Source organism: Alexandromys fortis, unplaced genomic scaffold (genome assembly GCF_014885135.2).
Source record: "Alexandromys fortis isolate MF-2015 unplaced genomic scaffold, M_Fortis_MF-2015_v1.1 scaffold_5, whole genome shotgun sequence".
Classification (NCBI taxonomy): Eukaryota; Metazoa; Chordata; class Mammalia; order Rodentia; family Cricetidae; genus Alexandromys; species Alexandromys fortis.
In genome coordinates, this window is record NW_026067924.1 from 27,147,404 (window position 1) to 27,175,165 (window position 27,762).

The 27,762-nt window shown below is 41.6% G+C and overlaps 1 protein-coding gene and 1 non-coding gene across 2 annotated transcripts in view; one reads left to right on the plus strand and one right to left on the minus strand.

The window, feature by feature from the left end:
- Positions 1 to 27,762, minus strand: part of Adarb2 (adenosine deaminase RNA specific B2 (inactive)) — a 541,704-nt gene that overhangs the window by 116,091 nt on the left and 397,851 nt on the right. The window lies entirely within an intron of this gene.
- Positions 10,715 to 10,797, plus strand: LOC126501906 (small nucleolar RNA SNORA5). Its single transcript, XR_007591833.1, has one exon. It is a non-coding gene; the product is annotated as a small nucleolar RNA SNORA5 (small nucleolar RNA).

The window sequence follows — 27,762 nt, forward strand, 5'->3', positions numbered from 1 at the left end:
CAACATTGTCCTCTAGCCTCTGCGTGTACCTGCATACACACACACACACACACACACACATACATACAGAGAGAGAGAGAGAGAGAGAGAGAGAGAGAGAGAGAGAGAGAGAATTGTATAGCTCCAGTTTTTCTGATGTGGGATACCTCTCTGTACTCTGCAAATATGTTTTATTACCACCGGTTAATAAAAAAGTTGATTTGGCTAATAACCAAACGGAATAGAGCCAGGCAGGACATCTAAACAGAGATAGAGAGAAAAATAATGTGAACTCAGGGAGGCACAAGCAGCTGCTGGAGAAGCAAGATGTGAAGTAATAAGCCACAGCTTCATGGCAACATAAAGACTAATAGAAATGGTTACTTTAAGTTGTAAGAGCTAGTTAATAATAAGCCTGAGCTAATAGGGCAAACAGTTTGTAATTAACGTAAGTTTCTGTGTAATTGGTATAAATTTCTGTGTGATTAGAAAACTTTATAAACCACTGAACTTGAGCCGCATGTCCTGAATACCAAGAGATACCTAGTACTTGTCAGGATGCCTACATCTCTTGGTAAAACAATGAAAGAATATCGAGGTCATTTTGGTATCTGTATAATATTATGACACTACTGGTACATTTACACAATGGAGTACTACAGAGCAGAAAAAAATAATGACATCTTGAATTTTGTAGGCAAATGGATGGAGCTAGAAAACATCATTTTGAGTGAGGTAACCCAGATACAGAAAGACAATTATCACATATGTTCTCACTTATAAGTGGTTTTTAAACATAAAGCAAAGAAAACCAGCCCACAAATCACAATCCCAGAGAACCTAGACAATAATGAGAACCCTAAGAGAGACATACATAGATCTAATCAACATGGGAAGTAGAAAAAGACAAGATCTCCTGAGTAAATTGGGAGCATAAGAACCTTGGGAGAGTGTTGAAGGGGAGAGGAGAGGTAGGGAGGGGAGCAGAGAAAAATGTAGAGCTCAATAAATAATAATAATAATAATAATAATAATAATAATAATAATAATAATGATAATAATAATAAACCTTAAAAAACAAAGGCTGAACAAGCCAGAAGATTTTTTAGACACCATGTGTACTTATTTTAAAGATAAAGATGAAGGAGCCGAGTAACTTAGTTGCATTAAAATCAAAATACAGAAATACAGACGTGACTTAACTTTGGAATGTCCATAGACATGACAAAAAGATTAAGTAGTCAAGCAAGAGTCACCAGCTCTGCCTGCTGCCAACAGAAGGTGACAGTGGTCTTCCACATAGCACCTGAATAGATGGAGTGAAGAATCGAAACCTATAGCAAATAGAAGAACTTATGTGCACTATTAAGGGCAAAGTAGAATAACAATACAGAACACAGAATATCTATGTCCAGCACAAATCCTTAAGAAAATTGACCTTTTGCAGACAATCTTTGATCCCCTCCCCCTTCTGCCCGTTTCTCCCTTCTTCTCGCCATCCTTTCCTTCATTCTCAGGGTTCATTAGATTTGCTGATTAAATACTTGGGTGACTAATTAGAGTCTAGAGTGGTTATCAGGCAAATCATTATAGCACTCCTTGAGGTTTATCTCCTGTCACTGAATTTTATGCTGAAAGCTCTGGTATAATCTTATCGGGTGTCCAACTTTTGATACAGGCCCCATTTTATGGAAATTCTATGTCCACAGGCAGATTGAGTGGAAAATTCCCAGACTCCCCTGTACCTTCCATACATTCCTCACCATCAGCATCTCGCACCAGGATGAATAATGCTGTGCTCCAGCCACCTCCCAAGGAGCATCTTTTATGTTAGGATGCTCTCTCTGCACGGGGCAGGCTGTGAAACATGTAGACAAGTGTTGAGCTTCACGGCATCTTCACAGAGCTCTTCTGCTCCCTAAATCCCTCCATGCTCCCCCTGTTCACTCCTCCCTCCCCCCAGCCTCTGCTAGCCAGCTGTCTTTTCATCACCTCCATAGTTTGTCTTTCACAAACACTTTCATAGATGGAACCTTTTCATGTTGGCTTCTTACCACTTAGTAATATGCACTTGAGTCCTTTTTTTTATGGCTTGATAGCTGGTGTACTTTTAGTGGTGAGTCATATTTCATTGTCTGAATATACTACAGTTTATTTATCCCTTCACCCATTAAACAAAATCTTGTTTCCAGATTTGGTGACTATAAATTAAGCTACTATAAGCATTTGTGGGCAGTCATTTGTGTGGGCATGACTTTTGAAGTCCTTTGGGTAAACAGCAAGGTTGCTGAATCCTATAGGGAGAATACGTATAGTTTTGTGAGAATCTGTCATCCTGTCTTCCACAGTGGCTGAGCCACTTTGCATCTCTACCAGTAGCAGGTGAACCTCTTTTCTTCACATCTTCCTCAGCATTTGGTGTTTGCCAGTGTTATAGAATTTGGATGTGAGTGTATGTGTGTTCTCATACATGTCCACACAGGTATTATCCATATGCATTTGGGTGGGCAGGTGCATGCACATGTGTGTACATGTGTATACAGAGGGCAGAGGTCAACTTCAGCTGTTGTTCCTCAGACACTGTCTATCTTTTCTTTGCAGAGAGGCAAGATCTCTTGCTGTGGTGATTTGAAAGAAAATGGCCCCCTAAGAAAGTGGCACTATGAGGATGTGTGTCCTTGTTGGATGAATTATGTCACTTTGGGAGTGGGTTTTGAGGTCTCATATATGCTCAAGCCATGCCCAGTGTGTCAGATTCCCTCCTGTTGCCTACAGATCAAGACATAGAATTCTCAGCTCCTTCTTCAGCGCTCTGTCTGCCTGCACGTTGCCATGTCCCACCATGATGATAATGGACTGAACCTCTGAACTGTAAACCATTCCAATTAGGTGCTTCCTTTATAATAATTGCTATGGTCATGGTGTCTCTTCACAGCAAGAGAAACCCTAATGAGGACCCTTGCTGATCTGCTAAGTAGACTAAGCTGATTGACTAGCAAGCCCTAGGGGTCTACCTATATCTGCTTCTTCTGGGGTTCTAAATTAAGGTTACCATGACTGTTTTTTTAAATGTGAGTTCTGGGCATGGAACTCATGTCCTTCAACAATTATTTACTCACTGAGCCGTCTCCTCAACCTCTCGTTGTTGTCTGAATTTACTTTCTGAGTAACTGGTTTTCAATCATATAATACAGATATGTGGGTGATGCTTGGGGTACGGAAAATGAATCTTTTATTTATTCTTCTCTGCAGAGAACAGGGTAGACAGCATAAGATGCATATTCTTCTATAGCATTCTTCTTCCTCAGCTGCCAAGAAGTTTCTGGATGTTTCTTAGGGCACACAGATGAGCTGATAATGACAAGAATCACATTCTATCAGAACTGTGACAGATTTCCCTTTGGGGGAAAAACAACCTGGGGATGTGTATTTTTTTTTGTATGTGTGTGTATTTTTTCTGTTAAGATTTTTTTCTTTTCTTCCTGGGATGGAGTCACACGTATCTGAGGATGACCTTGAACTTCTGTTTTTCTGGTGCTTACCATGCACGTGTTGGGTGACAGGTGTGTACCATTACACCCAGCTTCTGTGGTACCAGGGATTGAACCAAGAGCTTCCTGCAACCTCCCAGCTGAGCCACATCTCCAGCTACAAACCCAAGTTCTTCAGCTAATATTTAAAGTGTGCCGAGTCCACTGTTCTTTCGGCAAAGAGTATGCATAGTTCAGGGTTCTGGGCTGCTAGGATTGAGGAATGATGCTTTGGGATGTTTCTGAGGTTGTGTCTAGGGATTTCAGTGCTCTGCACTCTGTGGGTGGTCGCTAAATGTTTGCTGTCACTTTGGTGGTTTCAAACTCTGTGAGAAGGAAAACTGCCAGTTGTGACCAATGGTGGTTTCATGTATTCGGTGTCATTTTGGCTCAGTGTATACAGCCCTCGTCCTCTGTATAGACCATAGTCTTAGTTACCAAGAATGGCTTTCCTTTGCTGGGCCTATACCAGCTCTGCTTCCTAAAATGCCCCTAGTACATCAACAAGACCAGAGGCTACACTCAGGATTCTAGCATTGGTGGATGGCTGTGGGGAATGAAGTGGCAAATGCAGCTTCTATTGGTAGCAACATTTCTGATGGAGACAGAAAGATTTGAGAAAGTCTGTGATACAAGAAGCAATGTCCATCACTGAATAACAGGCACCTTGGATAAAATTACAAGCGGTCATCTCTCCCCTTTTTAAATGGCTTGAGACTCTGTTGTATGCAGAGCCCAGTCTTGAGCTGATTGCTCTTGGAAGGCAGGCTGGAGTTTGCCTGGGCAGGAAGGTGCCTCTGTCTGTCTTCCTGTCAGAGATACCCATTACACGACCTAGATGCTGAGGTGCACACTCTTCTTCTCTTAAGCAGATATGTGAGTCCCAGTGCTGGTCTGGCCTCTTTCTGCTGGCCTTTGTAATGCCCAGGACCTTCTGTCCTCCAGCGTTTAGTTTATTTAATCCTCCTGTTTCTACTTTCCCCACAACTTATTATGTTCTCTTGACTAACTCTTGCCCTTCAGACCTCACTTTAAAGTGGTTTTTGGTACTTTATTGCACTGAAGTCTTTTCAGTTCTCCATCCATCCATCCATCCATCCATCCATCCATTCATCCATCCATTTATCCACCCATCCTCCCATCATCAATTTAATGCAAGTTTATCATGGACAAAGCAGTATGAAAGGTAAAACATCAGATATGGTTTAGTTATCACGTTGGGTAGGAAACTCGAGGATGTCCACATTTACACAACAAAATGATTTTTGATTTGTTAAATGCTTTGTGAAGAGAAACTCCCAGATGCTGACATTTACCAGCTCCAGATAAGCAGCCTCAAACAGCGCGCCATCTGCATTAGAGGTTAAACACTCCTGATAAAGCACAGAATTATTAGGGTCAGTGAGAAAAGAACCCTCTTTCTTATTCCATCTGTGTGCACAGATGGAATGACTCTTAATAACTTTCCTTGACTGAGAAAAGAACCAATGTAACTCAGACTCCAAATCCTACAGGCTGGAGGAGTAAAACGATCTGCTATTGACTTATAGGCTGACCAAAAAGTAATTTCTGCAGAACCTACTCCACGACAGGCACTATTCTAGGTGCAGGGGATGTTACCCTGCCAGATCTGGCCCTTGTCCTCTTGGTATTTATGCACGGGTAAGTATGGTCATGAGAGATATGAACTGGAAAGGGTAGGATGGGAAACGGAGGGGAGGGCAGTCTGGCTCCTCCCTGCTGCAAGTAAAATGTCTAACCTCAATACATCCCCCTTGCTCCTCAACTGTCTCTTTGAGAAGGGAGGGGCATAAGGAAAAGAGACAGGGTTATAGGCATAATGAACTATTTTTTTTTTATAGAAAACTATTTCGTTAAAAACATTTTTAAATAAAATATATTGAGGCTAGTGTTAGAAATTATTTAGTGTTAATTTTATAATACTGAATATACTTTTACCCAGAAGACTGGAAATTTCATAGATTTCAATCCAATAGTAAAAGCAAGTGTTTTTGGATCAATTAGAACTTCCATCATTCAAAAGATATCAGCAAGCATGTACCAGCAATCCAGATGTGGCTACAAGCAGATGAAAAGTAAAATCACCATAATCTCCTGGAATGGACAGTGGAGGTGTGAAAAGGACATGTGATGCTTACTGGGACATCTGGATAAGAGTCCAAGCACGGCCTTTGGACAGTCATGTGATCTCAGGCAAGTAACACGGGGGACCTGATGTCACCCAGGTGAAGAGATACATAGAAGCTTTCTCCAGCAGAGAGCTGTACTTTCTTGAGGGCAGAGAATGAAGGCAAAGACATAGGAAGATTAGCCTCCTGCAACAGAGAGTACTAGTGTCTGGAGGGCAGATCAGTGTGCCGGGGTCCTGGCCAGGAAGACCCAGCACAAATGCTGGGTACCTACATTAGGCGTTCGTTCTGTGGCTGATGGTGAGACTCTTCTTTCTGGTGTGTTGGAGTTCAGTGGGCATCACCTAGACTTGGGCTGGGTGTAAACCTCCTTCCAGGCATCTTGGGGGAGGCAGAGGTGCTGTGGAAAGGTGCCACTGGGAATGCTATTGCTTCAGATATGCCCTGAAAGGACCCGTTAAAACCCAGGAAAATTCAAAGAAATGAGCAACAACCAAAAGAACTTCTGAAGACTTTGCCTTTCAGCGGTAGATTTTCATGTTATCTGAGCCCCCCCCCCCCGAGTTCAGACACATGGACTTCAGTGAGGATGTGGTGAGTCTTGGGTCACCTGGTCATGGAGACTACCCACAAGACAGGCAAAGATGCCCGTCCATGTGCCTTCCTCCATGAAACTGGCCTTTCCCTTCTTCTGATGGCTCTTTGATTCTTGTCACCGCAACCGGTGCTCAAAGTTGGGTCTGCACCCTGAGATGATGGAAGTGCAGCTAAATGAAGCTCTTTTTGGAACCAATGGGCCGCATCTTAAGCCTTCCTGAGAATTTAAGTGTAATTTAAGAAACTGGAAGAAATTATTGAGTCTCTGTCCTAATCCCCTGAGAGTTTCTGTACTCACTCGAGTGAGCAGCTTTAATCCTCTGTGGTACCTGCGACCTCTGGATGCGATTCTTAATTACCAGAATCTAATTTCCCCTTCATGGGCGCTACCTGAGTAGTGTCTGTCGCTCAAGTAAACTCATGTGAAAATAAAGTATTAAAATCAATAATTTGACTTTGAGGCGAGATGGAACAGAAAAATAACTTTCAGTTTGCTTGGTCCGCAGTTCCCAGGCAGCCAGTGTTTGTCTCTGCAGCTGTGGCTGGCTTGGGATTCATCCTATCTCGGAAGTGTTTACACCTGGGGTGGCACGCAGGCTGTCTGGCTATGTGTGCACTCCCTGGAGGTGTAGGGTTGAATGTAGCTTCTCTGGGGATGCGGTAGGTTGTATGTATGACTATACTTCATGGAAACAAAAGCAGCAACACTGGAAGTACCAATCTTTGAACACAATGCCCACCCATTCCCTGATCCAGGGAGAGCATTGGCTAGCTTTAAGGTTGGCCACTTGACCACAGCAGGTCCGATTAAGTTTCTATGCTTGCAATCCTTCTTTCTCCCAAAACATGTTTCAGAGCTCGCCTGAGTCCCACCCCTGTCTTCTGGTCACTTCCTTCTCTAGGGATCATAAGAGAGCTAAATTTATCACTTGTTCATTGTTATCATAAGCACCAATGCCACTATGCATTGTCATAGCTTCCCATGACGCCAGGAGATGCAGACTACAAAGCTGAGCACAGGAAGCTAATCCTGCCCCAGCAGTACAGTATGGTGCCTACCCTGCCTGGTCAGAAGGGAGTGGGGAGCCACAGCCACTTGCTGGCACCACCCAACATGGCACACATCCTCCAAGTTAATTGTCATAATAACCCTTCAGAGCAGCCATGGCGGCTTTTCCTATTTACAGAACAGGAAAGAAGCAGAGAGGTGAGTCACTTGCCAAGACATCTAGGTCTATGACAGTGGCCGTCAGGGTTTAAAACCCATACTGACAACTCTTCCTTTTCCCCCCATTACTTCCTCTACAGAGGCAGAGTTGACACAATATGCAGTTCCCACTGAAACTCCCCATCAAACACTTAGGCTGCTGGACAACATCACAGGCAAGCCAGATCTGTCCATCACCACCAGGCTGAATTCCTCCTCCTTGGACCACTGGCTGTGCTGCTTGTATGCCCTGTAGCATCGTTTCCGTACCCTGCTTAGTTATTGTCCTATAGATGAAGATAACTATATGAATGAAAGAGGAAGAAAATAGTAGGGATGCAGGAATGAGTACCGAAAGACAGCATCTTGAGACTTCATTTGAACAAAAGAAGAAATTCCATGTAGAATTCTCCACCTGGTGAAGGGGCAAGATCATTCTACATGTTTAAAGTTGAAATGTTTTAGTTATTTATTTGTGTGTGTATGGGTATGCAAACCATGGTCCATGTATAAAGTTGGAAGACAACTTACAAGATGTCAATTCTTTCCTTCAACTGTGTGGGTATGAGGGACTGAACACAGGTTAGTCAGTCTTGGCAGCAAACCCTTTTACCCACTGAGCCATCTCATTGAGCTCCATTCTTATAATTCTTGCATAAACATTTGGGTGGGAAGCACTGGACAATATAAAGGGAAATGGATGTGCATAGGTGACTCAGTTACCTACTTATCCTGGGTAACTCCTCCCCACCCCAGTTAGGGACAGCCTCAGCTTAGGACCCGACTGTGAGCCTCTGAGGGATAACTGCTTTGATCCTTATTTCCCAACTCCTTTCTTCTTGTTGTCCATGGCATGCCCTACTCTCAGGGGTGGATCTTAATAGAGATATACAGAATGTTCCCAGGATCTTGTTGCTGTCTCAAGGTAGGCATCAAGTTAGAAATATAACCGTGTGCCATATATCGTGTTACTCTACCCAGGTGTGGCGACTCATGCCTGTCATCTCAGCACTTGGGATGCTGAGGCAGAAAGATTGTCATGGATTTGAGAAAAGCCAGGACTCCCAAGAGAGAGAGAGAGAGAGAGAGAGAGAGAGAGAGAGAGAGAGAGAGAGAGAGAGAGACCCTGTCTCAAAACCACTGCTGCCGCCACTGCCACCGTAGCTGCCACCACCACCACCCTCCCCTATCAATCAGAAAGTGTGACCAAACTTGTGGATTATCATCTCTGTCACGTATGGGTGGATCTTTGTGAAACTGTCCTCGCTAGCACTGTCTTCACCGTGAGTCACGGATTCCTGTGATGATAGGAGCATAAGCAGCTAATCCTAATCAGGAGGGTTTGGTTGCTTGCTTTGCCTGACCAGAGGGGAGGGGGGGGAACTTCAGCCACGTGCACAGGACTGGTACCAGCCAGTCAATCAAAGGGCCCTTCAGAGCTGAGGCCACACTTCTATTATGCAAAGCTTTCACAAAAATGTGCTTGCCATTAACTTTCTGTCTGAGATTGTAGATATCCCTAAAATGCTCACGGCTATCAGGGCTGCCTCCCAACGCATTTCTCCTGCCAACTGGCAGTGCTAAAGATCCATAATGTGTCTTTTGCTAACCGGTAATATTTTTGATATTCACTATGTCTGAAAAGCAGTCATCTGGAACATTCTGCAGGGCAATTTCTAGTCTCAGCTCTTGATGAAGGGAGGAAGGTGCGTGGAAATCAAATTATAGGTTGATGAGAGAGCTCAGGAACTCTTCATATTTAGGCGCCAGCTGACTTTGGGTTCTGTATTCCCTGAGTGCCAGGAGCTCCTCATGGCTGACTTAGGGTTTTGTATTCCTTACCCACCTGACATTTTAGGTTCTCGAATTTAGGTCTCCTTTTTCTTTGGTCTAGGAACTCTTATGGCCTTCATGAAGACGGCACCTTCCCCATGTGTGGCACGGTCAGCAATCCTCGCTAGTGCTGTACTTTTGAGCTGATAGCCAGCGCTCCAAATATGGTGCTCTGAAAAACCAAGAAGCGAGGAAATTTCTCCCCATCGCCTCATCCCACATCTGCCATCCTCGGTGGTCTTTTTGCTCCATCCTTGCAAAGGATGCAGGGCCATATCCAACTGTTGAAAAGGCCCTGGATGAAGTGCTGTGTGGTGAGAAAATTCAGGCAATCGACTGGGATTCTTGACTGAGCAGATGCCCCTGATCACTGTCTAATTCTAGCATCTAATTCTTTCTCCTCAAGAATAAATAGATAATTTATTCATTTATTGCCTGTATATACGTGTGCCTCATGGCATGCGTGTGGAGGTCAGAGCACAGTCTGTGGTACCTGTTGTCTTGTTCCATCTTGTTTGACATGGGCATCAAACTCAGGCTGTCAGGCTTGTGCTTCTCTATGCTGACATCTTACTATCCCCGAACCCAGCTTTCTAACAGAGTCCTTCCTTCCACAGCCGCACTTGGCTCACATCTGCGCGCTGCCTTGTTCCTTGTTCCTCTTCTCATGACCCTGTCAGGGCTTCCTGCTTGCCCTAGCCTCAGTTCTGATGTGACTGGCTATCCACCTCTCTGTGTCTCCAGGTCTCACAGTAGTTCTGAAGCTATAGCTGTGGATGGTGAAGACTTTAAGAAACTCTTCTATAGGAGTGAAGTGTGTCTGTCACACCTAGGCAAGAAAGGCCCCTCTGAGGACACCTCTACCAGGCCATGAACACAAAGGGAAGCACCAGAGATGCACTCCGGGAGGGAGGAGGGTTCAGCATGTCTCCTGACAGGGCTCTCTGCCTCGTCTGCGCTGAGTGTGGTGGGAAGGCCAACTTCAAGACCTCTCTTGCTCTTGAATATGTTACCATTAGCACAAAATACTCTAGGATCTATTAGGCAGAGAGAAGGATGGGTAGTTATGAACATCTGTCATTCCGGTACTTGAAAGGTAAAGACAGGAGGGTTGGGGGTTCAAGACCATCCTCAACTACGTAGTGAGTTTAAGGGACGCCTAAGCTATACGAGACTATTTTAAAACATTAAGAAAAAAAATGAAGACAAAACATTAGAGAGAGATAGACACCAACAGAAGGCAAAAGAGGGAGGGACTTGGATTTTGTAGAAAGGTCGACTTTGGCTTCTTGTTATTGTATTGTCAACGTTCTTATATGTCCTCATCACCCTCAGCCTCCATGACGACACAAGGTATGGTGTCCAGACATGGTGGCACACACTTAGAATCCCAGCACTTGAGAGACTAGGCAGAAGGATGGTGAATTCAAAGCCAGCCTGGGCTCTGTAGTAGCTCAGGCTGGCCCAGAATACCCAATGAGATTCTGTCCCTTAGACATAAAATGCACTATATCCATATACATGTAGGAAATTGTGAAAGAAAATTTCCAATAAAAGTTATTTTAAAAAGAAAAACAGAAAGAAAGGCTTGGCTGGGACATCTCTTCTGAATCCCAAAGCGCCCCCTCTTTCTAACTTTCTAGGGTCCTGGGCAAGAGGCAAGGAAGCCAGGAGCGATTTGAGTCCGTCTCTCCTCCAAGGGGTGTGGCACTCAAAGGGAGAGGCCAGGGGCAGGTCAGTGAATATATACCAGCCTGGAGCTGACCAGGTTCCCTGGTAAGGAGGAGGTCTGCAGGGGGCTCTCCTACCATGTTGGGCTCAGCTCGCTCTGAGTATAGCTCACCTCAGCCTGGGGCACCCTGCACCGCTGAGCTAGTGCAAAGCATCATGCATGCAGTTTTTCCCTCCCTCCAGCACCCCCTACCCCGCCCCGCGAGGTTGGCGTTTCTCAAGTCTCCCAGCAAGCTATACATCATGAAATATTGATACAGTTCCACTAGACTGCTGCACCTGACATTTGATTTATAGCTTTAGGTGTTCTTTTTTAATTCTAAACAGTCAATGAAGGATCAAAGGAAATGTCATATTTGCAGTGTTCAAGCTTATAGTGGGGCGCTCTGAAGCCAGAGAAGGAGCTACCCCAGGTAACTTGGTGCCCTCCATGGGTGGGGCGTCCAGGGGCTCAGCCACTGCTGTAGGTGGAGACAGCACTCCTTCTATGCCCCAACATTTCAAATATTTATCACATTAAATATCAACCTCTAGAATATTGCCTTCGTTTAAGCTTTTCACATTCCAATGATTTTTTATTATTTCCATCGACCAAAATAAATGAAGAAAGTGTTTTAGACTACATTTGAAAGCATGTAAAAATCAATAACTGGATTTTAAAAGATTTAAAATGTCTTGAATACATTCATTTTCAAACATTTCCCCTCTGATCTTTAAATAGCTTTTCTTGGAGCATAACATTTTTTTTTTGAAAAGTCAAATATGGAGCATTAAGGGTATAATTACCATTTTAATTATAACTCAATCATCCTATCTGTTTTGCATAGAAATTAAAGCTTTTATGTCAGGATTTTGGGCACTCACAAATGTTCAGGAGCAATTAATGTTAAAAGTTGAATGTTTTTTTTTTTACACCGGGTATGAACTTGGCAAGTCTTCATTTCCTCCTCAGCTGGAAAACCAAGGACGCGTCTGCTTTTATTTGATTTCTAAGCTGGATTCATTTCCATTTTGAGTTTGTTCGTGTGTTCAAGACACACAGTGGTAGGACTGGGGAGATTTCACAGTGGACAAGAGTGCTTGCTGTACAAGCATGAAGACATGGGTTCAAATCCCAAGAGTTTGCGTTAAAGCTAGGTAAAGCTGTTCCACCAGTCACAGTAACCCTTGTTAAAAAATCAGTGCTGAGAGAGTGTTGGGAAAATAAGAGAACTGCTGGGACCTGAGGATTGTCAGCCTAACTCCGGGTTCAGTAAGAGGCCTTATATCTGCAGAATAAGGTCAAGAGAGAGAGAAGACAGCCAATATTTTCCCCTGCATGGGTGGGTGCCTGGCTAAATGACCACATTTACACATGCGCACATACACCAGCCATCCACACAAAATAAATAAATACATAAGAAAAAAGAGCACAGTGTCCCAAGCTCAGACACCAGGGTTAGAGTTTGAGTCCTGTCTTGACCCAGTTACAGCCTCGCTAGAGCTCAGTTTCCTCATCCATAAAGTAGGGTCATAGCAAGCCATGTCTTGTGTGACTGATGTAAGGCATGGCAAGTGGACCTGTGGAAGATGCCGGGCAGTGTTCGGCTCGGCTAGACATCTGGCCCTCACCTTGTGAGTTGTATGAAACCCCTATGGCTGTGGGATCTAAAATAGTCCCAGTTAGTCTGGCAGCTATCGATTTCCCTCCCACCCTGAGAGGACTGTTTACAACATGGCAGCACCTGTACCTTTGCATTCATTCAGGTGATGTGAAGCCGTTCCTACCGAATCCCGTGACAGTTATAAACCCTTGTACGTCTCACGGGCACATGGAATTGTAACCCTTTTCTTTTCGGTCCCCTAGTGTACATACAGGGGTGTCCAGTTGCCAGGGCTTGCTGCAAAAGTGTCCATTTTTGCATGAATGAAAATGCCATTTGGCCAAAACGCAAACTCGATTGTCATTGACTTTAGGCCCTGAAAATGAAATACGGAAATGATAGATTTTCCCATCATTCCCCTGCGGATGAATAATGTGCTTGTTCTGAAGCACAAGGTTGCAGTTTCGAGGGTGTGTGCCTGTGTATGCATGTGCACACTTGTGTGCAAAATGCAGCCTCACCATTTTTCTCCCAGTTAACCCCCAGTCTAAGATCTGGTCCATTTCCTCTTGAGCTGCTGCAGCTGCAGCTGGAAGGAAAAGTCATTTTTATGAGCATTGCCGTGGCAAGATAAAATAATTCCATTTTATAAAGGCTGTTGAATGGGCTCCTTCCCCCTCCCCAGCATTTTTTTTTGCTGACTACTTATTTCTGTTTTACTTTTTATTTTTGCCAATTTTTATGCTTCCAGTTTCTCTCCTTTGTGTTTAACATCTTCTTTTTCTACTCTATTAGGGAAAAATGACAATGGAGGCAGGCAGACATAATTTAAAGATAATTATTATATCACACCCTCTATACCTTGAGTCAGATAACGTTCCTGGGAGTTAATCACTAAATATCAGTTACACAATCAAGCATAATCCTAAACATAATTACATAATCACCAAGAACCTGATATGCATAGGCGATTGGCTTTGTAAGAGACTTTGTGGCCTGGATTTTTCCAGGACAGCGTGGATCTTATGAGTTTATTAATTTTGCTGAAGGAAAAGTGATTAACTCTCTCAGCACATGTAGCTTAGTTTTAATAGCTCTATGAAGTTTCCCCAGATTTCAGAACAGTATTAAGAAAAATCCCCTTTCCGAGGCACTGTCTCCTGGTTAGAGTTCCATACAAGAGAGTTCACAGTACCTTTAGATATATTTTGATTTTCTGTGTTGCTGGGTGTTTCTTTCTTTTTTTTAATTTTTTTTTGCTGGGTGTTTCCATCTGCCTTCATACCCAAAAGGCAGTACCCAGAGTTTTGTGCCTTTGGATTCGGTTTACGTCTATCAGTGGGGGCATGGCAGAGATGGGGGCTGAAGAAAGTGATTTGGTTTTCATCACCCACTCTGGCCTCGGGGGCATCATCTCCCAGTCAAAGGTCCAGCTAGAACAGGTTACCAGATCTTCAGCTGCCCCCACTGAGTTCTATCTCAGAGGCTGCAGGCTTCCTAGTCTGTTGGCTCCAGGTAAGTAGTCCCTCAGCACTAGCTTCCTTCAATATCCAGGGTGAGCATGTTAGGTTCCTGCAGGGTCCTGGTCCAAAATGTAGTAATTTTATCAGACTACCCTTTGTGAATGGATTTGAGATGTTTGTTATTATATATCTACTGCCCAGGTGGGCAATTTAAGATGATGGAAAATAATGTGTAATTCTGTTACATAAAAGGAAATGCATGTTATTTCCTGGTATGTATGAATGTTGTGGCTTACATGTGAAATGTCCTCTCCCGGTTCATGTGTTTGAACTCTTGGTCCCCAGTTGGTAGTGCTGCTTAGGAGGTTATGAAGCTCATAGGATGTAAAGCTTCACTGGAGGAAATGGGTTACTGATAGTGGGCCTTGAGGTTTGTTAGCCAGATACCACTTCCTGTCTACCCTCTGTTTTCTGACTATGAATGTAACGTGACCAGCTATTTCCAACTCTTGCCGATATGTCTTCTCCACCACGATAAACTGTATCTGGAACTATAAGCCAAAAATAAACCTTCCTCCATTAAGTTGCTGGACATTTGGTTATAGCAATAGGAAAAGTAATACAATGGGTTTAATGGTAGCAAAAGCAATCAAATGAAGCCGTCTATAGAGAGGAGCAAGGACAGGTCATAAATTCGGCCAGAAGAGAATATGATGAAGCCTAGGGTCCAAGTGGTATACTTCAGTCCTTCTCATTTGCTTCTGCATTTTCTTGCAGCCATGATATATATAAAAAATTTGTCTTTACACTTGAATACTGGTTGCTCCATGCACACCCCTTGCACTCAGGAAACACATCAGAAGAAGAGGAGGAAAGAACGTAAGAGCTGGAGAATTGGGAGGAGTGCCATGAAATGCTGTGTTCTGGACGTGACACAGATATCTCACTTATGAACACCTAGTAGCTGTAGTTATCCACAAAAGACCTGAGGACGATCAAGCCTGCCGGAATTTTTATAACCCTGCCCAAGAGCGAGGATCCTTTGACAGCTGATGATTGCTGGGTGGGGATTATTCTTTTTTGAGGATATATTTTGACAAAATTCTGCTTTAGCGAATGGTCCCACATTCATGCCATTACAGGCAACACTAACTAGATTTGGAGGGTTATGTAAAAAGGCAAGAGACACAAAGTTGGGAGGGAGATGTGTTGAGGTACATAGAAGGAAGTTGGATGGGGATTATGTTTTCTTGTAAATGTGTATGAAATTCTTGAGAATGAAGAAGAAATTTTACTGGGCTCAAGCTTTCAGGAATGTTGGAAAGTCAAACTCAAGAGTAACAAGAAGTACCAGATGTGTTCTCTGATTGGAGTGGGGCTTGGATTCATTGAATATTATTTACCCATTCATTTGTGAAATTACCAGCTCTTTGTATAACACCCCTCCCCCCATTATGCTGGGCTTGTGGCAGCAAATTCAGAAAGCAGGCTGCTTTGGTGAAATTCAAATTCTGCTGTCCCCTTAGAGTTAGTCTTCTCATTCATAAGTGGGGATGACAATGCTTGTTCATTCTACTCAGGAACGAGACGGAGACTGAGGGAGCTGATGTTGGAAAGGCCTTTCTGTGAACTCAAGAGTGTTGTCAAACGTAATTTGTCCTTGTCAGAAAGAATACCAAAGAGCGTGGGATTCTCTTGTTACCATGTCAGCGACAGACAGAAAACAATCTAATTCCCACCCTTGTCGCCAGAAAAAAGAGAGTCTTAGAACACAGCCCACAAATTCCAGCAGGGTGAGGAGAGATTACCAGTGTACAGATAGACGTGTTTCCTAGTAGAAAATTGTTCAGAATGGACAAATTCCAACAGCTCATAAACACAATAAATGGCCTTATCTTCTGTTTTCTGCAATGTGAATCCTCTCAAAATCCTACCTGAAGATTATAAAATAACGTGAAACTGGCAGCAGAATGAGGCTGGGCCTGGAGGCAGGGTTGCTGTCCGTGGGCCTGGGAGGCAGGCCCGGTGTACTAACACAGACCCTATTTCTTATGACTATGACTTGTGTGATGTGACGGAAGGGTACCACAAAATTTTACAGAGAAAAACAGGGCTTGATGAAGGTTTTTAAGAAGACTGTAAGCAAGTAGAGACTTGTCTTTAGATCCCACCCTAACATAGATGGTTATATGTAACATAACATGTAACAATAGCACAAAGGGCCTGGGTTGTAACTCAGATGGTAGAGCGCCTGCCCAGAACTGTGTAAATTGGGTGCGCTGGAGCACGCCTATAACCCCAGTCTCGGGAGGTCAAGACAGAAAAAAACAACCTTTTCCCATTACCTTCCAAAGTGCTAAAACTATAGGTACCACACCTAGAAACACTGTTTTTATCTCAGCATAGTGGGGCTTTAGGAAGCATTTGAGTTTTAAGAGGCATGAGTCAGTGATTTGTATGAATTAAAAAACCATCCATATCCCGGGAGTGGTACCCAGCGTTGCTCTAATTCCATCATGTAGATACCACTTTCTTCTAAGTGAGCCAGTTTCTGAGCTCAGGTGAAAGCATAATTTCATCTTTTCACGTGTTTCCTTGGTGATGGGCCAATGTTCTCTCTCAGGCTATGAAGAACTGCCAGATGGGGGTGTACTGGACAGTTCTTAGGTATGAACTATCGGATGGTGAGCTGTGAGGAGGGAGATTCCAGAGTTATTTGGCCACTGTCGTTGTGCCAGCTAGCAGCCACTGTGAGATCCTGTTTGTTAGGGTCTCTATTTCTCTTAGTAGGAGAAAGTGCCATGGCGAACTACAAAGCAAAGGCGGATGAGAACAGCATTGCAGAAGAAGAAACGGTAACAGCAGAGCTGGCCCAGCAGGCAAATGCTGACACATCACTTTCTGTTTCTTAGATACTGTAATAAAATGTTTTGGAGGATGGACCATGTGCAGATGGAATACCACTTTGTAACCATAAACTGAACTGATCTCATCTAGAATTAGAGCCCTGTGGCCCTTTTAGGATCATTGGGATTGGTTCCTCATTAGGGATATGTTTTACCCTGAAATTCTCTAAAGCATGTGAAGTTCCCATCCCTGCAACCACAGGTTTCATTTCCCCTTCCATCTGTCAGACTGACAAGCCATAAGACTGAATTGTGAGAAGCCCATAGACAAAATTTGGAATAGCAATCTATCATGTTAGGGCTTTATAGGTCTTCCCTTATGACGGTGTTCATATAGATTTTATCTCCGCTTGCTTGCCAAGGGAGCATCCAAACCTACCCAAATCTTCATTCTTTCCTTATAGCTGAAGTCTGATTGACAGTGAATTAGCACAGTGGGGTCTTTTTTTTTATTTAAAACACTGCTTGTTTGTGTTTATTCTATTACTTTTTACTAAAGAATTTCCCATTCTGTGTGACTCAAATTCTTAAACTTTAGATTCTTGCTGGCAATCCTGATGACCTGAGTTCAGCCCCCAAGACTCTTTCAGGGAAAGGTAGAAGGAGAGAACTGACTCCCACCAGTTTCCTGTGACCTCCATATGTGTGTGCCTCTCGGCACATGCACACACATACATGTATGCATACATATACATGCTAAATAAATAGATGCAATGATAATTTAAGCTAAAACTATAAAAACTTAAGGAGAAAATACAAGAGTAAACCTTTATGGCATTGATCTGACAATTATTTCTTGGATAAAACACCAAAATATTAGTTACAAAATAAAAATTTCAGATAAATGGGATTTTTTCCAAAGCAAAACCTTAGTATATCAAAAGACACTATCAAGAGACTGAAAGACAATCCAGCAAATGGAAGAAAACATATTCAGAAATCAGATAACAGACTCATATCTAGAATACTATAACCCAATAATAAAATAATTCATTTAAAAAGTAGGCATAAGAGCTGCAGAGCCGGGATGGGTCATAATGTTCTTGACACACAATCACAAGGACCTAAGGTTACAATACCCCAAGCAATCACATTAAAATAGCTAGCAGAAGGCATGCAGCTGTCATCCTGGTCTTGGAGAGGTAGAGATAAGAGATTCAATTCCTAAGGCCTTATGTTCTTGTTCTCCAAGCCACATGGCAGTAGCTTCAAGGGCATCAAAACTCTTAGGGATTTGTTGGCCAATATGGGTTTGCTTTTGTAATTCAGTGGTGATGGTTTGAAGATAGGAACTGACATTTGCTGTAGTTTGGGTAGGTTGGATAAGGTTACAGTGGGGTCTTCTTTATTTCAAAGAATACATCCATCTGAATCTGTACTTGGAAAAAGAGGGTATTTGTTTATCTTGTCTGTGTATGTGTCTGAGTGTATTTGCACATGCATGTTCCAGTGCACGTATAGGGAGGCCAGCGGAGGGCTCCAGGGGTCCTGACACTCTGTGCTTATTCCTTTGAGGCAAGGTCTCCTCTTGACCCTGAGGCTTGAGTTTTCTTCACAAGACTGGAAGAAATAAAGCTCCAGGGATCCTCCTGTCATTGTCTTACTCAGGTTTGGGATTACAGGCTTACATGGGATGTCCAGTTTACAAGGGTGCTAGGGTCCAGAATGCAATCTTGAAGATTGTGCAGCAGGTACTGTTAACTACTGAGCCATCTCTACAGTCCCTGAGCCTGTACTATTTGGACAACTCCCATTGTAACGAAAGACTACCATACTATCTAAAGTTTTTAGATATGGGATAATGCGTATTTAGGGAAAAATTTTTTTTTTATTTTTGAGACAGGGTTTCTCCATACCTTTTGTAGACCAGGCTGGCCTCAAACTCACAGAGATCTGCCTGCCTCTGCCTCCTGAGTGCTGGGATTAAAGGCGTGTGCCACCACCGCCCGGCTTAATGCTACTATTTTTAATACTGCCTTTATCTTGAGCACAACTCATTCTGACCCAGAAAAAACTTCTAAGCTCTAAGGACCACGGTTCATGATGAAAATTGCATAGAACTGGCTTCTCCACATTCTAACTCGGAACAAAGTGGGTATAGATTTACGGACTCAGTTCCTGCCTATGGGCATCTGCATCCAACTGCTACTTGGGAAGTGGGAGCGTTGGAAAGAAGAGATTTAATGACAGGACAGAGGCTACCCAGTGTACTTTCTGATCCTAGAGCTAAGGCCAAGGCCTGCAGCAGAGCTGAAGGGACTTCATCTGCTCATTTTCCTTATCATCTTCTCCTATCTCCTCAGAGCAAGCCAGGCACTGGGCTCAGGAGGCATAAATTAGTCCCTGGTGGTATTTCTAAATAACTCAGTACCAGAGAAAAGTGCAGGCCTCAACATTCTGTGCTGTCTTTGTAATGAAAATCTTTGAAGCTTGGTGAGAGGTGATGAGAAAGAGGGCAATAATTAAGATTGGCCATAAACTTGATTTCTTGTGGTTGGCTCCAAATCCCACTTTCTGAGGGCAAAAAAGACTCAAACCCCTTTGCTGTTTTATCTTTGTCTTTTGCCCATTATCGCGTAGAGCAAAAGGCTAGGCTCAGAGCCAGATGGACTTTAGGTTGAATCTACATTCTCTCCTCCCCCCCCCCCGTTTCCTCTTCTGTAACTTTTTGTCTCCTGTCTCTCTCTTTCCATTTCTGTCTGTCTGTCTATCTGTATATGATAATTTTCTATAAATCTACAGAATTTGAATTGATCTCTCTAAAATATATACTATATTTTATGTGATTATATAATAGTATGCTATATAATATAGAATTATACACCACAAGTAATATTAGTTATTTTTTCTCATTACTGTGACCAACTATTTGATAAGAAGTAACTTAAAGGAAAAAGGGACAATCACTAAGACCCATTTTGTTCAAAATTTCTATAATGATATCTAAGACGATTCACACTAATGTAAACAATAAAAATGAGGAGGCATATTTTGTCTTAAAGTTCAAGGCATATAATCCTTCATGATGAAGAAAACACAAGAGACAGCTGGCCACATTGTGTCTGAAGTCAGGGCCAGAGCATGGACAGGAAGTGGGGCCAGGCTGGAAAGCCTCAAGGTTTCTCCTGAGTGACCTATCTTCTCCAGTGAGGCTCTTCTTCCTAAATGGTGCCAAAATCTAAGGACCAAGTGGTTGAGCACATGAGCCTCTTGAGACACTTTACATTCAAACTGCAACACACACACACACACACACACACATGCATGCACACACACACACAGAGAAATGCATGCACACATATAGAGGTGCACACACCTGCATGCACATACTATACTACAAATACAATATATACACATTATATGATGTTACATTAATATTTAATGTATTATATAGAGAACATTCATAAAATATATGTATATATTTTAGTTGGGCTTTTTCATTACTGCATTTTTTTGTTTATATCATGTAATGGATTATCTGATTAGTTTAGAGAACTCCATCAGAGTTTTAAATGATGAGGAAGGAATTAGCTATTCACTAGGCCAATACTGAGAAAATATGGTGAAGTATTTTATGAGATAAGCTAGGGAATTTGAAACACTTATATGTTTGGAGGCATTTAATATAGGGGAAAAGGCTTAAGGGAGGCCTGACAGTACCACTCACTGTAGTCAGAAATTCTAAGTGTAGAATGATGACGGACATAGGAAAAGTAGTTTGCTTGTTATTCTCCATCAAAGGAGAATCGTGATAATTTCTACATTCATTACTAAAGAGAAAATTCTTTGACATTAAAGATATAATTTTCATTCATTTCCAAACTGAATGATATGTGATGATTTGTATGATTTTTTCCCAAACTATATATAACTAAGATGACACCAGTGACACATAATTGGAACAGACTTCATTCTACCACACTTAGCATAGCAAAGAAGTGTTGATGGACTTGACTGTGTCAAATTTATTAGGACAGTGTTACAGTCAACAACACGATGTACCTCACTGTTTGGGGACAGTTTTAAAACCTTAATAAGTATTAAAAATCAAAAAGTGATGATGATTTCTATTTCAAAAACTGTTTTGTGTTTTTATTTTATTTCTGACACTTATTTATTATTTAATATGTAATGATCTAGACACTGGATCTCATAACACTCAGAATGACCTTGAGTTTGCTATGTAGCTGAGGATGATTTTGAACTACTGATCCTCATTGTCTTTGCTTCCCAAGTGCTGGGTCTGCTAGTGTACATCAACATATCTGACTTTGTCTTTTAAAATGAACCAATACAGTAACACTTTAGAAGAGTTTAGTACTTTGTAGCATCATAGAAATTGTAGTATTATAATCATCATACTTTAAAATTCTTTAGAATATTTCTAAGTTGTAATAAAATAATCAAAATACTCTCTTAGACCTTTGTGTTGAAAATTACAAAATATTTATTAAAGCAAACAAGGAAGATCCAACTAAATTAAAGGAGTTGCACATTGTATTGATGGGATGGAGGACTCAAATAGTAAACACGTCAGCTCTCTAAATGTATCTAGAGTTGAGTATAATTTTGATTAAACATTGTGGACATTGACAAAGTTCATTCTACAGTTTGTATGCTAAAGCACAAGTCTTGGAAAAACACAAACAACCTATTTGTGAGGAAGAAGAATAAAGTAGAGAGAATTATATTATTCAGCATCAGTATTCACTGCACAACTACCACAACTGATTACATGAATTGGTAAACTGATGGACATATGGATGAAGCAGAACAGAGAAGCAAAAATAGAAATGCTAGGCTAAGCTTTTAACAGGCACAAATGCAATTCCATGGAGAAGAGGCAATCTTTCAACCAATGAACAGCTAGGCTTCCATGGACAAAGAGGAGAAGAGGAGGTAAATCCTGAAATTTAGATCTGTGAAAATCAAGATGGAGTAGAAAACAGACTCAAGACAAGTGATAATTGGCCTTGAGTCAACTTGACTGGGTGAGGAACGCTCAGGAAATTAGTGAAGCACACTTCAGGTGTCTGTGAAGGTGTTTTAGAGACAATTAGATGATGAGGTCTTTGGCTCAATGAATCTTTTGAACTGTTTGTATTTTTAAAAATTTAATTGGATATGGTGAAAATATGAGAGGTGGGCCTGGTTGGAAAAATAGGTTACTGGGGATGTATATTTTCCCTGCTCCTTTCTGTTATGGCCCTACTGCACTTGCTGTCTGCCAAGAAGTGTTTTTCTCCACAACATACTCCTAGAAAACAGCAAAAGCACTCGAGTACTTATCCTATGGAAATGGAAGGTTTTGGTCTCATACAAAGTATATACCAGTGTTTACAGAAGATATATTCACAATAGCCTAAAACATGAATCAACCCAGGGGTTCTTGAATTAGTTAAACATTGTGAGACGGCTGTGCCATGGAATGCTACTCAACAGTAAAAAAGATGAGCCATGGACATACCCAACAACTCAAATGGATCTCCAGAGTATCATGCTGAGTAAAAAAGTTTTTAAGTCTTTATGATTATGTTTATTCCATATTCATGAAAGGAGAAACTTAGTGGCTCCTAAAGGTTAAAGTAAAGTGGTGGGAGAGAGGTGGGTGGGGCTATAGGAAGATACTTGAAGGACCTTGTGGAGAGGGGTGTTCTGTGTATTGAGTGATAGTGGAACACATATACACATGCATACACACATGCATGTACACATATGTACATATACATGTACCCATGTGCATGCATATATGTGAATTATAATAGGAAGTCTGAATAAGAAGTGTATAGTTCATTACTGACTGTAGTAAAGTGTGTGTTAAAATGTGCTATAGTTTTTCCTGGATGTCATTATTGAGGGATAATAGATAAATGTCACATAATTTTAGTCATTTCTTAAGATACTGTGCTCAATTGTGATCATGAAAGATATTTAAATATTCACATGCATATCCATTGCATACATAAAGTCTCGAGGCTCATCTCAAAACTACAGATACGAATAGCTGGTCAGAGAACTCAAGGTGTTTGCTGAGCAGGCTCGCTCCGTGGTTCTGCAATAGGACTAGCCAGCGGTAGTCCACATGCAGCACACGCCTCTCTTGTGAAATCATTAGGAAAGTGAAGACAATAGAAAGTTAAAAAAAAACAGGCAAATATTAAGACAATCTAACACAATAAAATTGAAAATTGATTTTGAACTTTTTCATTTGGTAAACTCAGCTATCTTGGTGTTATGTATATAAGGTTGAACATATTGAAAACTCACTTTTATATGTTTAAGCACATATTTGAAGCAGATTTGTGATATAAAGAGACTAAACATATATCAACTCATGTTATTAATTGTTATGATGAAAGGAAGGAATGTTTTTGAAAAGTGGTTCAGACCTTTTATTCAGTAAATGTCACAGTTATTCAGTGGCTCAAAATAAGAACCATATAAGGAGTAAAACGGAATTCTTTCAGTGTCTCAAACCATCTCTTGACATAGGCAGAAAATATGACTTACTTTGCAGAAAAGATATTGCCCCTGAGTAAGACTGTGCATAAATTAATTTCATCTCAGTTACAATTTTCCTATGAACTTGAGGAAATACCCTTACCATGCACTTCACATATGCACTTAACTGTCCTTACAAAGGCAGGCGAGGAGGGGAATAATGACCATAAAAGCAAACAAGGAAACGAGAATACAGATGTCCCCGCAGAACACTTGTTGGACCCCTGTTTATGACTGGAACCCTGGCAGAAGTGTAAATGGGGGAAAGCTAGCTACAGTCCTTCTTCCAGCAGGAAGTAATGAACAGGAGAAAGGTAGCCATGACACTGTGGGGCATGACGTGATGGTAACACATCCCTGGTAGCTACAGTCCTATACCAATACTGCCACAGCACAGAAGAAAGATAGCTGACCTACCTGGAGATGGGACAATAAAGGGCTGCCAGGGAGTCATGGAAGAGAAGAAAATACTTGCGCACTGGTACACAGATGAGGCATCTGGGTAACAGAAGTGAAGGAGGATGCTCCAGTAGAAGAAATTGCCTTTGTAATGGGTCCAAGTAACAGCAAGTGGAAGAGTATCATTATTGGTATTCTCGGGATAAGTGTATCCTCAAGGTCCATATGTTAAAGATTTGGTACCCAGTAACAGCAAGTGGAAGAGTATCATTATTGATATTCTTTGGATAAGTGTACCCTCAAGGTCCATATGTTAAATATTTGGTACCCAGGATGGTACTACTTATAGACTGGGATGTTTAGGAAGAATGGCTTAATGAGAAATCCTTAGGTCATTGGATATATACTCTTAAAGGGGACTGTGGAATATGAACCCATTCCTTTCTCCTTTTCGTTCATGTTCATGAGGTGAGTAATTTGGTTCGTCTAGATGCTGCTATGACACACTATTTTGTCAGTGATCCAAAGCTAAGGGAACACTATCTCATGGACTGGAAACTTCTAAATAAATAAAACAACTCAGATATTTTGTTACAACCGAGGAAGGTATACTATCAGTTACTGTGCAATAGCATGATGTGTTGATGCCAGACACTTTGTATTTAGGGAAAGGGCATTGGCTGTATAATAAAAATGCTGGGCAAACACTGAAGGACTATGGAGTGGGTGAGATATGAGATGTGGAAAGATTTCTCTAGTAGCATTAGGAAGTGTAAGTTTCAGGGATGGTGGAAATGAGATGAGTGAGAAAGTCTTGTAATAATTTGCCCTGGGTGTGTACCTACATTGAAGTGACATCTTTGGGAATAGCAAGGCATCATAGGATCTTCAAAGGTAGAAGTGGTCTCCACGTGTTGAGCTAAATTATCATGGCAGCCCATGACCACCACAGAGAGTTTGAAGAGGGATTCTGAGGACCCCTATCTTTAGTTAATAAAGGGCAATAGGAAGGAAATTGCTGGATAACAGCAACCTGGAATAAAAGAGAGCATTACAAAAAATGGCATGTGACTTACAGGAAAGCTCTTAAACGGGGGAGGGGAGGATGGGAGTAGAATTTGAAGTTGTGTTAGCATCTGGGCATGGCACCACACAGCCTGAAATATCAGCATTTAGGAGGCAGAGATAGGAAAATTGCAAGTTGGAGGATGCCTCCAAAACAAGTTATGTATTATGGAATCACACACCCAATCCAATGCCAGGAGATGAATAGTCTATACTATGGAAGGTTCAGTTATTCAGCTCAACCCTGTGATGCCTTATTTCAAATGTCAAGTTAACTGCATGGAGGAATTTGCAGGGAACTGGTAAAGTTCCATCTTTGAGAGTGTTTCTAGCAAGGACTAACCGGTTAGGAAAGGGATATGGGAAGACTTCTTCAACATTGGCAGTACTGTCCTCTACATAGAGGTCTGGGCAGATCAGGGAAGTGGGTGAAAGAGCAAATAAATTTCCCCCGACTGTCATTCGTAAGCTTCACATTGAAAGTCCATTGGTTTTGCCCCTGAGGCCTTCAGAGGCTCTCAAGTCTTTGGTCCTTGTCTGGAGGATGTGCTGACAGACTCATCAGAGGCTTTCAGCTCCTGGGACTAAGCATCTCTGCCATCTTCTCTGGCTTTTCAGCTTGTAGAAATCTAACACAGAACTTTCACCCGGTGAGATGAGACAGTTATCTTTCACCTCTTGCTTTCATCTGCTAGTCTTTTATCTATCTATCTATCTATCTATCTATCTATCTATCTATCTATCTATCTATCTATCTTTTATCTGTAAATCCATCACCTATCTACCTGTCCTTTTATCATATATCTATAAACACATCATCCATCTATTTATGTTTATCACTAACCTATCAGTTACTATCTTTAAGTTTATTATTTATTGCTCATCATCTGTTTATTTACTATCTATCTATCTATCTATCTATCTATCTATCTATCTATCTATCTATCTATCTATCTGCTATGTATACAATTTGTGTTGGCTCTGATTTTCTGGAGAACCCAGACTAATTAAAATCCTACAGAATATCTTCTGTTGAAGAGTACATTCTTAACATTTCATTCATTCATTCATTCATTCATTCACCCCCCCCCCCACCACCATCACCACCACCATCTACTTTGTAGGGATTCTCAGCACAGGGCACAGTTCTCTCTGGATTGTTGATCAAGCAGAGAAAAATGTCTTGTTTGCTTTCCACAGGATTATGGCTGTGTCAAAAATCACCCTCCAGCACTTTGGCACATCAAACTCTTATTTCACTTTGCTTATCAAGAAGCAGCGCAAGAGGAAAGGGGATTCTGAAGTTTGTCACTTGCTAATTTATGATACATCTCGTTCAGACACATTGCTCTGATTCAATACAAAGTTCACACTCTAACACGTGCAGCCTGTGGCAGCTATGTAGATAAAGGATTTAACAAAATGCGGCGATACATTCCAGCACGACAGAGAGCTTCTTGGCAGCTGTCTCCTGTTTTGTGCCTGCTGCCAGTTGAGATGTAAAAATTGTCAGACTATTTATTTCTAAATGGGAATCTGGGTGGTAACAATAATGAAAGTATGAATAAAATAATAAGAAAACCCTCTGCTACTAAATTTGTTTCAGTGATCCGTAAGAGGCTAAATAATTAAATCTATTAAAACATATCACTTGCTCAATGTCTTGCAGACTAGAAACAGAATATCCTGATGTTTAAAAATCGTAGAGCAATTGTCTACACGGTGAGGTAGCTGGCTGGCCTTGGCTGGCACTGTAACCATCTCTAAGGCATTGATATCTTACATGAACGTTCCTGTTGCTGTTTCTATTAGCCATGTTCTATCTCAAGCCTTAATTTTTTTCCTGGTTGTGGTTTTTGCCCCATTAGTTTCCATGTGAACTTTGCAACTCTGTCTGCTTCCTTTGGAGGATGAGGGCTCTTTTGGATGGCTGGTCTCAATATTTTACTAATTGCTCTCCAAATCTTGCCTCTGTTATAATTTCGTTTCTAGTCTGTACTTGGTGACTTGGGGACAATCCCTCCTGTCGCTGTCTGATAATTCCAGTGTCACTTACTAGACTGGACACTTAACCCTTGATTTGCTTTTATAAATAGGACTTGATAGAAGTGTTTCTAAGTTTGGTGGAGTAGAGACTCAACAAAGGTTGAATATTCTGATTCATTTTTGCATTTTAAGAAGGTACCAGAGAGTGTGAATCCAATTTAGACATAAAGAACAGAATTAAAAACTTTGGTATGGTAAGATGGCTCAATTGTGTCGAAGCATCTGCTGACAAGCCTGATGACCCAAGTTCAATTCCCTGGATTCACATGGTAGAAGGCGAGAACCTAATAAAGCAAGTTATCATCTTATCCACATCCACACACATACACACACACACCTGCGCGTGTGCACACACACATACACACCATGACACACACACTATGACACACACACATACACATACACACATGCATATGCACACCATAACATACACACACACCCTGATACACACATACACACACATGCACACACAAACATACACACTTTAAAAGAAAAGGCTTTTATCTTTCAAAATATATCATGACAGAATCTGAGTAAAACATCTTTAGAATGGGAGAATATATTTGGGAATCATATATTTGGTTGTGATATTCAATACTAGAATATATAATGAAATTTTATAGTCTAGTACTAAAAAGACCCAAATAAAAACAGTGTAAAGATTTGAGGAGAAATTTTTCTGGAGAAGATATACAGATACCAAATGATGCCTTACAAGATGTTCAATATCATTAGGCATGAGGAAGTGAAAGCTAAAACTACGACAAGATAC